The sequence below is a fragment of the Tupaia chinensis genome, unplaced genomic scaffold (genome assembly GCF_000334495.1).
Source record: "Tupaia chinensis unplaced genomic scaffold, TupChi_1.0 Scaffold000101_1, whole genome shotgun sequence".
Classification (NCBI taxonomy): Eukaryota; Metazoa; Chordata; class Mammalia; order Scandentia; family Tupaiidae; genus Tupaia; species Tupaia belangeri.
The window spans coordinates 3,839,615-3,850,962 of record NW_006159565.1 but is presented as its reverse complement, the minus strand read 5'-3'; the positions used below and the strand labels follow the sequence as shown (position 1 = coordinate 3,850,962).

The 11,348-nt window shown below is 40.2% G+C and overlaps 1 protein-coding gene across 1 annotated transcript in view; it reads left to right on the top strand.

Annotated features, from left to right (window-relative positions):
• PCSK2 (proprotein convertase subtilisin/kexin type 2) overlaps positions 1 to 11,348 on the top strand; it is a 317,851-nt gene that overhangs the window by 295,538 nt on the left and 10,965 nt on the right. The window lies entirely within an intron of this gene.

The window sequence follows — 11,348 nt, the reverse complement described above, 5'->3', positions numbered from 1 at the left end:
AAAAAAAAAAAAAAAAAGAGAGAGAGCTCCCAGGAAAGACCAGAGAGGAAATAAGGAAACGAGGTTAGGGATAAGGAAGAAATAAAACAAAGGTGCAATGTCAAGGAAAGTTCTGGCCTCACCTAAACCCACAGGAGCCCCAAGATTTCTGGAGTTTAAATTATGCCCCAGAGTTTGCTCTACCCCAAGGCAAGGGAGCTGGGGCTGTGGTGTTCCTGTGCTAGTGAGTCACTGACTAAGAGCTACACCAGAGGATGTAGCACAAGGCACTGCTCGCTTCTACACCTGCAGGAAAAGTGGCTTCAGTAGCCAACAGTTAAACCACTGATCAGGATGCAATAGCCCTGAGAGAGCTCAGAAGAAAAAGGTGGGAATGATGCTCCCAGAACAGCACCTACAGCTCATCTTTCTTATCTTGATGTGGGCAACAGGGAGTCCTCAATGGCACAGGGAATGCAGTCATAGGCTGTTTTCCAGAGGCCCAAGGAGAAACCATTTCCAAAACCCAAAGCACTTTGAATGCAATAAATAAATTACCCTGTCTAATGTATACCCACCAGGACTTCGAAAGTTCTAACCAGAGAGAGAGAATCAGTCAGTGCCTCCTCCATGACTCCAGGGCAGAAAAGGGAAACTATTCCTCTCTCCTGGCAGGCCATCACTTTGTTGTTTCATCTCACAAAATGCTTTTCTGCTAAATGCTTCAGGGGAATACCACTCATTCCCAGTGTGACCAATATCAATATCGGAAATATCCAAATCAAAATCCCTTCCAAAGAATTTCCTTAGTGGGGGGTGACTGCCCCTTTGAAATAGTTAGGTTTCTCTCATAGAGCCTGGAGCTTTCTGTGTGATCTTCTGAGCTAGGTTTGAGGGGTCGTTGTCATAAAGAGCCGAGTTTTAGCTCAGAAGAATCATCCAGAGTAAAGTGGCCCTTGTGTTGGACTGGAACAGTATCTCCAAAACTGACTTGCTGGGGGATGAATACTTAATGTAAATGCTAAATGGAGTGTAATATATGCAGGAAGATGTACACCAATTATTAGGCATTCTTCCATGACTTTTTTAACAAGATGAACAGACTCACGCAACCCATAGCCAAATCAACAAACAGACCTCTTAAGTGCTAGCGTGTGCTCTTTTGCCCATCATTATGTCTGAGATACTTCCCTGCTATTGTGTGTAGTTGTAGGTTGTTCATTCTCACTGTGGATGTTGAACATCACTCCATTATCTAAATGGATACTTGCGTTCTTTCCACTTTGGGGTTACTGTGAATGATAATACTATGAGCATTCTTGTACATGTCTTTTGGTGAACATAAGGATGCATTCTCTTGGCTATATACTAGGGAGTCAAACTGCTGAATCATTGACACATACATGTGCAGATCTAGTAGAAGGTGCCCATTACCTTTCCAAAGTGTTTGGCTGTTATAAACAATGTACGAGAGTCACGGTTGCTCCACATGCTTGCCAATATTTGGCATTGTCAGTCTTCTACGTTTTAGCTGCTCCCATGGCATGCAGTGGACTTGCATTGTAGTTTTAATTTGCACTTCCCTGATACTTAGTGAACTTGAACACACTCAGCAGAATTTTGAAAAAGGTATATTCCAAAGCCCCACCTGAGAATGAATCCAGTCCTCTAGGGATGGATAGCTTGGAAACCTGTCTTGTCAAGCCCTGTTGTCAAGGAATACTCAAGCCACCATCCTGTCATTGATCTGTGGAGTGAGGTATGTCCTTTAATGGCTTTGTGGACCATGACTTGGTGCTGCTGTACAGAGCATGGATGTGGATCAGGTGTTCATTCTAGGTCTGATTAACTGTGGCTGCATGAAACAAAATAAACTAAATAACTAACCTGAGGCAAGGGTTTATTTTTTTCTGTGATATGAAAGAAAATACAGAAGTAAGGAGCCCACAGCTGTTTTGGGGTGCCACTGTGAATGAAGGAATACAGCTCTTTCTAGCTGCCTATGCTGCCACCTTCCACCATTTTTACACTTCATATAGGAAAAGGGGAAGAACAAACAGATAAAAAAAAGAATCCACAGACTGAATCAGCCTTATTTAAAGGGTTTTCCCAAATCCCCACTCAGTAGCTTCTGTTTATTTCATTGGCCAAAACTTATCACATGACCACCCCACATCGCAAGGGAAACTGGGAAATGTAGTTTTATTGCTGAGCACACTGCTGCTCTGACTAAAACTGAAGTTTTCTTTTCCTTATACAAAATTTTGCAACTTTTTATTTTGACATAATTTTAAATTAATCATTTCTAATGTAACAATTGTCACAGTGTAATTTTTAGTACAAAATACAATGAATAATGATTAAATCAGTGTGATTAATACATCCATCATCTCAATCATTTATGACATTATATACAGTAAGTTATTAGCCACAATTTCCCACCTGTATTTTATTTTATTTTTTATTTTTTATTTTTGGAGAGGTTTTTGCTATAGGGCACATGCGCTCAACAGAGAGAGACAGAAAGTGAGAAATCGCCCCCTAGAGGGGATGGCCACACTGCAATCCCTCCTCCTCCATTCTCCTCTCAGGATCTTGGGAGCACATGCGCTCACGCCCGCATGAGTTTAAGCCACCGGGTCCAGGACTCAAACCACGGTCGATTACATGGGAGTCCAGCGACTCCCATTACGTCATTATGCCAACTGCTGGTCCCCCCACCTGTATTTTATAACACTAGACATTGTTTCTTCTAGCTATCTGCAATTTGTTTCACACCCCCTCATCCTTCCCAGAGTCTAGTAATCAATCTATACCTCTCTACTTCTACTTCTATGAAGTCATTTTTTCCAAATTCTACATGTATATGAGAGATATGTGGTATTTCTCTCTCTGTACCTGGATTATTCCACTTAACATAATGTCCTCCAGGCTTGCACATTTAACCTCAAATAATGAGGTGTAATCCTTTTAATGGTTGTATAGTATTCTATAGTGTGTGTGGGGTGTGTGTGTGTGTACATTTTCTTTATCCATTTTTCTGTTGGTGGACACCTGGGTTGCTTCCTAGGTTGTATCTTAATGCTACAGAGATATTGGAGTACAGATATCTTTACAACATACTGATTTCCTTTCCATTGGATGCATGCCTAGTAGTGACAGTGCTAGATAATATGGCAGTTCTATTTTTAGTTTCTTGATGAAACTCCATACTATTTTCCCTAATGACTGTAGTAATTTACATTCCCAACAATAGTTTAAAGAAATTCTCCATTCTTTGCATCCTTGTCAGCATTAGTTATTATTATTTTTATGGGTTTTTTTATAATAGTTATTCTAACTGAAGGAAAATCATATCTCATTGTGGTTTTGATTTGCATCTCTCTAATGATTAGTGATGTAGAACATTTTTTAATGTTTGTTGGTCATTCGTATGTCTTCTTTTGAGAGCTGTTTGTTTAGGTCATTTGCCTACTTTTTAATCAGTTATTTTTTTCCTGATGTGTTATTTCAGTTCCTTGCATATTCTGGTTATTAATCACGTGTCAGATGGATAGTATACAAAAACTTTCTCCCATCCCATGGGTTGTCTTTTCAGTTCATTGATTGTTTCCTTTGCTGCACTAAAGTTTTTTAGTTTAATGTGGTTCCATCTGTCTACTTTTGCTTTTCTTGCCTTGTGCTTTTGAGGTTTTATTCAAGAATTCTTTGCCCATGCCAATGACCTGAAGTGTTCCCCCTGTTTTCTTCTAGTTGCTTTATAGTTTTATGTTTTATGTATAAGTCTTAAATTCATTTGAAGTTGATTTTTTAATATGATGAAAATATAGATCTAGTTTCACTTTTCTGCTTTTTAATGTTCCGTTTTTTCAGCACCATTTATTAAAAAGATTGTCTTTTCCCAATGGATGTTCTTTGCACTTCTGTCAAAAACCAGCTAGCTGGCCATATGTGAACTTATTTCTGGATTCTCTGTTCTGGTTCACTGGTCTATGTGTTATAAGCCACAATTTCCCACCTGTATTTTATTTTATTTTTTATTTTTTATTTTTGGAGAGGTTTTTGCTATAGGGCACATGCGCTCAACAGAGAGAGACAGAAAGTGAGAAATCGCCCCCTAGAGGGGATGGCCACACTGCAATCCCTCCTCCTCCATTCTCCTCTCAGGATCTTGGGAGCACATGCGCTCACGCCCGCATGAGTTTAAGCCACCGGGTCCAGGACTCAAACCACGGTCGATTACATGGGAGTCCAGCGACTCCCATTACGTCATTATGCCAACTGCTGGTCCCCCCACCTGTATTTTATAACACTAGACATTGTTTCTTCTAGCTATCTGCAATTTGTTTCACACCCCCTCATCCTTCCCAGAGTCTAGTAATCAATCTATACCTCTCTACTTCTACTTCTATGAAGTCATTTTTTCCAAATTCTACATGTATATGAGAGATATGTGGTATTTCTCTCTCTGTACCTGGATTATTCCACTTAACATAATGTCCTCCAGGCTTGCACATTTAACCTCAAATAATGAGGTGTAATCCTTTTAATGGTTGTATAGTATTCTATAGTGTGTGTGGGGTGTGTGTGTGTGTACATTTTCTTTATCCATTTTTCTGTTGGTGGACACCTGGGTTGCTTCCTAGGTTGTATCTTAATGCTACAGAGATATTGGAGTACAGATATCTTTACAACATACTGATTTCCTTTCCATTGGATGCATGCCTAGTAGTGACAGTGCTAGATAATATGGCAGTTCTATTTTTAGTTTCTTGATGAAACTCCATACTATTTTCCCTAATGACTGTAGTAATTTACATTCCCAACAATAGTTTAAAGAAATTCTCCATTCTTTGCATCCTTGTCAGCATTAGTTATTATTATTTTTATGGGTTTTTTTATAATAGTTATTCTAACTGAAGGAAAATCATATCTCATTGTGGTTTTGATTTGCATCTCTCTAATGATTAGTGATGTAGAACATTTTTTAATGTTTGTTGGTCATTCGTATGTCTTCTTTTGAGAGCTGTTTGTTTAGGTCATTTGCCTACTTTTTAATCAGTTATTTTTTTCCTGATGTGTTATTTCAGTTCCTTGCATATTCTGGTTATTAATCACGTGTCAGATGGATAGTATACAAAAACTTTCTCCCATCCCATGGGTTGTCTTTTCAGTTCATTGATTGTTTCCTTTGCTGCACTAAAGTTTTTTAGTTTAATGTGGTTCCATCTGTCTACTTTTGCTTTTCTTGCCTTGTGCTTTTGAGGTTTTATTCAAGAATTCTTTGCCCATGCCAATGACCTGAAGTGTTCCCCCTGTTTTCTTCTAGTTGCTTTATAGTTTTATGTTTTATGTATAAGTCTTAAATTCATTTGAAGTTGATTTTTTAATATGATGAAAATATAGATCTAGTTTCACTTTTCTGCTTTTTAATGTTCCGTTTTTTCAGCACCATTTATTAAAAAGATTGTCTTTTCCCAATGGATGTTCTTTGCACTTCTGTCAAAAACCAGCTAGCTGGCCATATGTGAACTTATTTCTGGATTCTCTGTTCTGGTTCACTGGTCTATGTGTCTGTTTTTCTGCCACTACACTACTGTTCTTGCTACTTTGGCTTTATAGTATATTTGTAAATCTGGTAGTATAAGATTCCTCTAGAAAATTGAGGTTTCCTTACTTTTATTTATTACTTTTTTTTTAATGTCAGAGGCACATATGCATAAGAGAGAGAGAAAGCCCACAAATACTCTCCAGTAGGGGCCTGGTCATGCTACAATCCTTTTTTACTTCCACTTCTCCATCCTGTCAGGATTCTGTGCATGCAAGTACATGCCCAGTGTGGTTTTCTAGCCACCAGGGTTGAGATTCCAACTACAGTCAGCCATGTGGGGTCTGGTTCTTTCCGCACAGTGCTTAATTACTGCACTATAGGGCTGACCCCTGATATTTTCTTAATAAAAAGGAAGGAAAGATATATACAAGAAAAAGACAACTGCTAGTGTCTTTCAGTATCTAAGTGGATAATTACTGAACTTTCTCTGGTTATCAATTGTCTTCAAAATATACAGGTTAGATTATCAATAAAGTTCAAATGACTTCCAGGAAAGTTGTAACTTTGCTTCAGAAATATTTCCTTAGGAAAGTTTATTTTATAATTGGCTGTGTAATTATTTTAAAGTTGAATACACCTTGGGGATGGCATAATGTTATGTTGCTGGACTCCGATGTAGTCAACCACAGTTCAAGTCCCAGACCCAACAGCTTAAAACTCAGGCTAGGCATGTATATGTGTGCTCAAAATCCCAAGAGGAAAATGGAGAGGGGATTTTGGTATGGCCATTCCCCCTGGGAGGGGGGATTTATCTCTTTTTCTCTCTGTAGCTCTGGCAAGCAAACAAAAAGAAAATTGAATACACCTTAAAACCAGAAAACATTCATTTACAGATTTTCAGATATTACAGCCAAAACGTTCCTTGGGAAATAGTGTCTATTTTCTTCTAACTTCAGTTCCCAATACCTGAGATAGATTTTAGTATTAATAATAATCTTTTATAGAGTTCCCAACACTATGCTAGGCATTTTACATGCCTGACCCATGTTTACACCCCACAACAAACCTATAAGGCCTATCTCCATTTAAAGACATAAAGGCTGGATCTCAGATTGTTAAATTAACTTGTTCACATTTACACAGCTAGATTAAAGCCCTAGAGGCACTTGAAAAAAATATTGCTGTCCAGTTGCTCCTCTGGAGGTCCTTTGCAGATTTGAGATGGACTCCAGTATCTGTGTTTTCAGCAAGAGTTCCAAGGATTTTGATTATCAGAAAAATCTGAGAATCTCTGGTCCAGAGGATCAGCAAGTTTTTTGGGTTTTTTTTTCCCTCTCTCTTTTTAAATTTGTTATAGGGTGTATGCATTCACCGAAGAGAGAGAGAGAGAGAGCAGACCCCAGGTAGATGGCTATGCTGCACTCACTTCTCCTCCATTCTCCTCTTGAGATTTTGTCCATGCATTCATACATGCCTGATGTGTTTGGGTTCCAACGCTGTGGTCTTTTCTCAGTCTAATAACTAGACATAGGTTAAAAATATTCTATTGGCTTCTACAATTTACCAGATGTTAGCAGAATTCATGCCTCCAACCTTAAAACACATCTTTAACACATTTTAATTTCCAATTCCTTTAAAGATGCATGTACTCTCCTTAAATTCCCTTTGCTGCCTTGATAATTAGGAGGAAAATGTTAATTGGATCCAGAGGGACTGGATATCATAAATAGACATACTCTGGAGAGAATGATAAGGGAAAAATCCTCATAAACAGTAGGAGCTACTTTATTCTGTGGGAAGTCAGGTTGATGGTTAACAACTTCCTAAGAGATTTTGCTGGGCCTGCCAAGTGGAGTGGTGGTTGACATAGCTGTATCCCACATGGCCAACAGCAAGGTTCAAGTCCTGGACATGGCAGCTTGAAAAACACACCAGAAACATGTGAATGTATACCCAAAATCTCAAGAGGAGAGGAGAGGAGAAGGGATTGCAACGTAACCACTGCTCCCCACCTCCTCCCGGATAATTAAAAATGTACATTGAGAACCACTGCCTTAAACCAATGTTTTCAAATATCAGTGTAAAGAAAAATCATCTGGGGAGTTGTCTTAAGGTCAGATTCTCAAGCTCACAACCTCCAAGATGCTGATTCAGGAAGGCTGGGAAACTACATTTGTCACTAATGTCCAAGCAGTTCTGACGTGAGGGCTTGAGAACCGCAGTAAGAATCTCTGGCTGGGGTAACTCAGGACCTCTGCTATGGCTCCCTCAGCAGCCCGGCATCCCCCATCATGGCAGTCCTCACATTTTCAACGCTGAGTTGTCCATCTGTGCCCTTAGGCTGCAGGCTCTGTGAAGGCAGGCACTTCCTTGTGACATGCCCAGAATTAGCACAATGCCTAGATTTGGCAGACACTCCACAAATGTTCACGAAATCACTTCACTGTGCAATACCTTTCCACATACCTGTGTCTTGTTTTCCCAGCTATTACATAAAACATTACTTGTCTTACAGCTTCTAACACAGTGTGACCTTTATACTGCAGATACTCTGTAAATGTACTTTTTTTTTTAACTCAATAACTATCACCTGTGATTCTCAAGCTGCTGTGATAAGATTACAGTTTAAATCTGGCACCAGTTCTATTGTACTGTGGTAATGGACTGCTCAGAGAAGTCAGATCTTGGGATCAGCAGTTAGCATAATGGCTATGTCACTGGACTACCATGTAGTCGACCGCAGTTCGAGTCCTGGACCCGCCGGCTTAAACTCATGCCGGGCGTGTGCGCATGCCTGTGTGCGCAAGATCCCAGGGAACTGTCCAAAGTGAGAGGCCTTAGGTAGAGGGTGGGTGTGGCTGGGAGCTAGTAGCACAGGACCTGCCTCCTCATCTGACTAAGAGAAAAGATAGACAATTAAAGGAGCATGAGAAACCATTTACAAATAGCCTATACTCTTCAGAGAAACAAGAGAATCTATTGCATCCAGGAAATAAGAGCGAGATGGTAAGGGGCCAGTAGGTGGCGTGACGGATAAGGCATAGGACTCCCACGTGGCTGACTGTGGTTTGAGTCCTGGACCTGGCTGCTTGCTTTCTCACTTTCTCTCTCTCTCTCTCTCTCACTCTCTCTCTCTCTGTCTCTGTTCCTCTCTGATCAAATATAAATACATAAATAAAGTTAAATAAAATAATTTTTTTAAAAAAAGATGATATCAAAATGGAGCCATTGAAAACTAAAGATGAACTTTTTGAAATTAATTTAAAACGAATGTGATAGAAAAACTTTAAAAAAAAAAAAGGGGGACACATAAATATGCAGAATCTCAAAAAAGTTTCTCTCCTATTAATCCTTTCACTGGAAGCCATTACTTGATGTGCTTCCCCAAAATAAGACAAAAGGAGGAAGATCTAGGAAACAGGAATCTCAGCAGGAGAGTGGTGCAGGGAAGCCTCGGGTGACAGTTATGTAGCAGTCAAAGCAATAGCCTATCTGGATGGGAGCCAAAGAGGGAGACCTCCAGGAGGGACGTCCTGGGGGCTGGACATTATTCAGCAGCCAGTCAGAGGGGAGTTTGACACCCTGTCAAAAGGTTTGGGTTAGATGAGCCATATTGCATGTGTTGAAACTAAATGCTGACACCAGCAGATGGCTTAATAGTTACATCGCTGGACTCCCACATAGTCGATTCTGGGTTAAGTCCCTGGTCCAGGAGCTGTGTGCGTGGATTGCAGCGTGGCCATCCCCCTAGGGGGCGAGTTCTCACTTTCTGTCCCTCTGTCTCTCCAGCAAATGCATGCATCCTATAGCAAAAATCTCTCTATAATAAATAAAAAAAAGAGGTCTGATCTCAGGTCAGCCTAAAACATGCCAGGCACAAGCACAAGTGCCCAAAGTCTGATGTGCTGGATGACTGGAGAAAGAGGATTATGGCCTTAGTGGGTGCTCCCTTCTCTTTCTCTCTCTTTCTCTCTCTCTCTCTCTCTCTCACATACACACACACACACACACACACACACACACACACACGCACACATGCTCTATCGTGAATATGAAAAAAAAAAAAAAAAGTTGGGCCAGCCCTGTAGGTTAAGAGAGCTGGATCCCACATGGCAGATGACAATTTGAATCCTGGCACTAGTGGCTTGAAAAATACATTGGGAGCGTATGTGTGGGTGCCCAAAATTCCAACAGGATGAAAAAATATAAGACAGGGGATTTTGAACATAAGCATGCCCTATTAAGGGTGCTTTCTCCCTGTCTTCCTTTCTGTTTATCAGTCACTCTCTGGCATTTAAAAAAATCTTAAAGACGGCTAATGAAATACTTTTCTTATAGCATAATGTATTCTCTCCTTCCTGAAATGTTTCAGGAGTGAGAACTAAGAGAGACACAGTTAGACTTTTCAGACACATGCAAATGGCTGGCCAAACAATGTCATAAACTCAATGATATTGGGGTATAAGCTATGCACTGATTTATCTTCAGAAATAAGACATGGAATTTCTGGGCCATAGCTTAGGCATATAGGAAATATATGGGGACAGCAGGTGGCGTAGTGGTTAAGGCACTGGAATCCCATATGGCCAACTGTGGTTCAAGACCCAGACCCAGAGGCTTGAGATTCACAATGGACACGGGTGCTTGTGTGTCCAAAATCCCAAGAAGACAATGGAAGAGAAGATACTGTGGTGTAGCCATCCCTCCTAGAGGGTGATTTCTCCCTTTCTCTCTCTGTCTCTCCTGCAAGCATGTGCACTCTGTGGTGAAAAATAAAATAAAAAATATGAAGATGTGGCCAAATCGTTTTACAAAGTGATTGCAATAATTTACGCACCCACCAGCAAAGTACACGAGTTCTAGTTGTTCCACATCTTTGTTAATGTTTGGTGTTATAAGTCATTTCCATGTAAGTAATCCCAGTATATATTAGAACGCTCTTTTGAAATAAATTTAAGAAAGGCAAGATTTTTTTTAACCATGAATCAAATTTCTCTGCAAGGGGAATTTTATTGATTATTCCCTCACAAAAAGACTGACTATAATCAAATGAGATAAACATTCACCCCAAGATTTTATCATCTTCATAGTAAAACAAAAGATGAAGCCTAGAACTGGATCACTTGACCCTTTCTCTTCTTCTCTCCTCCCAGTTCAAAAGCTTCTCTCTCTCTCTCTCTCTCTCTCTCTCTTTAATGGATTTTATTTATTTATTTATTAAAATTTACATTTTATCTCTGAATAACCAGTATTCTCTTAGATCTGCAGTTGGATTCAAGATATTCAAGCCTCAGCACAATCTTCTTTGTAGTTTCAGCCTTTATCTAGAAAATGAGCTTAGTCTGTCTACTCTGGCCACTCTGTTTCCTGTCATAATGCTGCATTCCCTGAGTACACAGATAATTTTTTTAAAGAATTACTTTATTTAACTTTATTTATTTATTTTAATTTGACCAGAGAGGGACAGAGAGAGAGCGAGAAAGTGAGAAAGCAAGCCACCAGGTCCAGGACTCGAACCGCAGTTGACCATGTGGGAGTCCAACGCCCTTAATCACCATGCCACCTGCCGGCCCCAACACAGATAATTTTTGCCCTTTTGTCCTGTGTTACTTTGTTGCTTGTCACACTTCTTACAGAAAGTCCTGTGGGTTTGGGAGAAACAGCAGTTAGCGTAATGGCTATGTCGCTGGACTCCCACATAGTTGACTGCGGTTCACGTCCCGGACCCAGTGGCTTAAAACCCACACCGGGTGCATGTGCGTGCATGCCCAAGATCCTGAGAGGAGAATGGAGGAGAAGGGATTGCGGCGTGACCCTC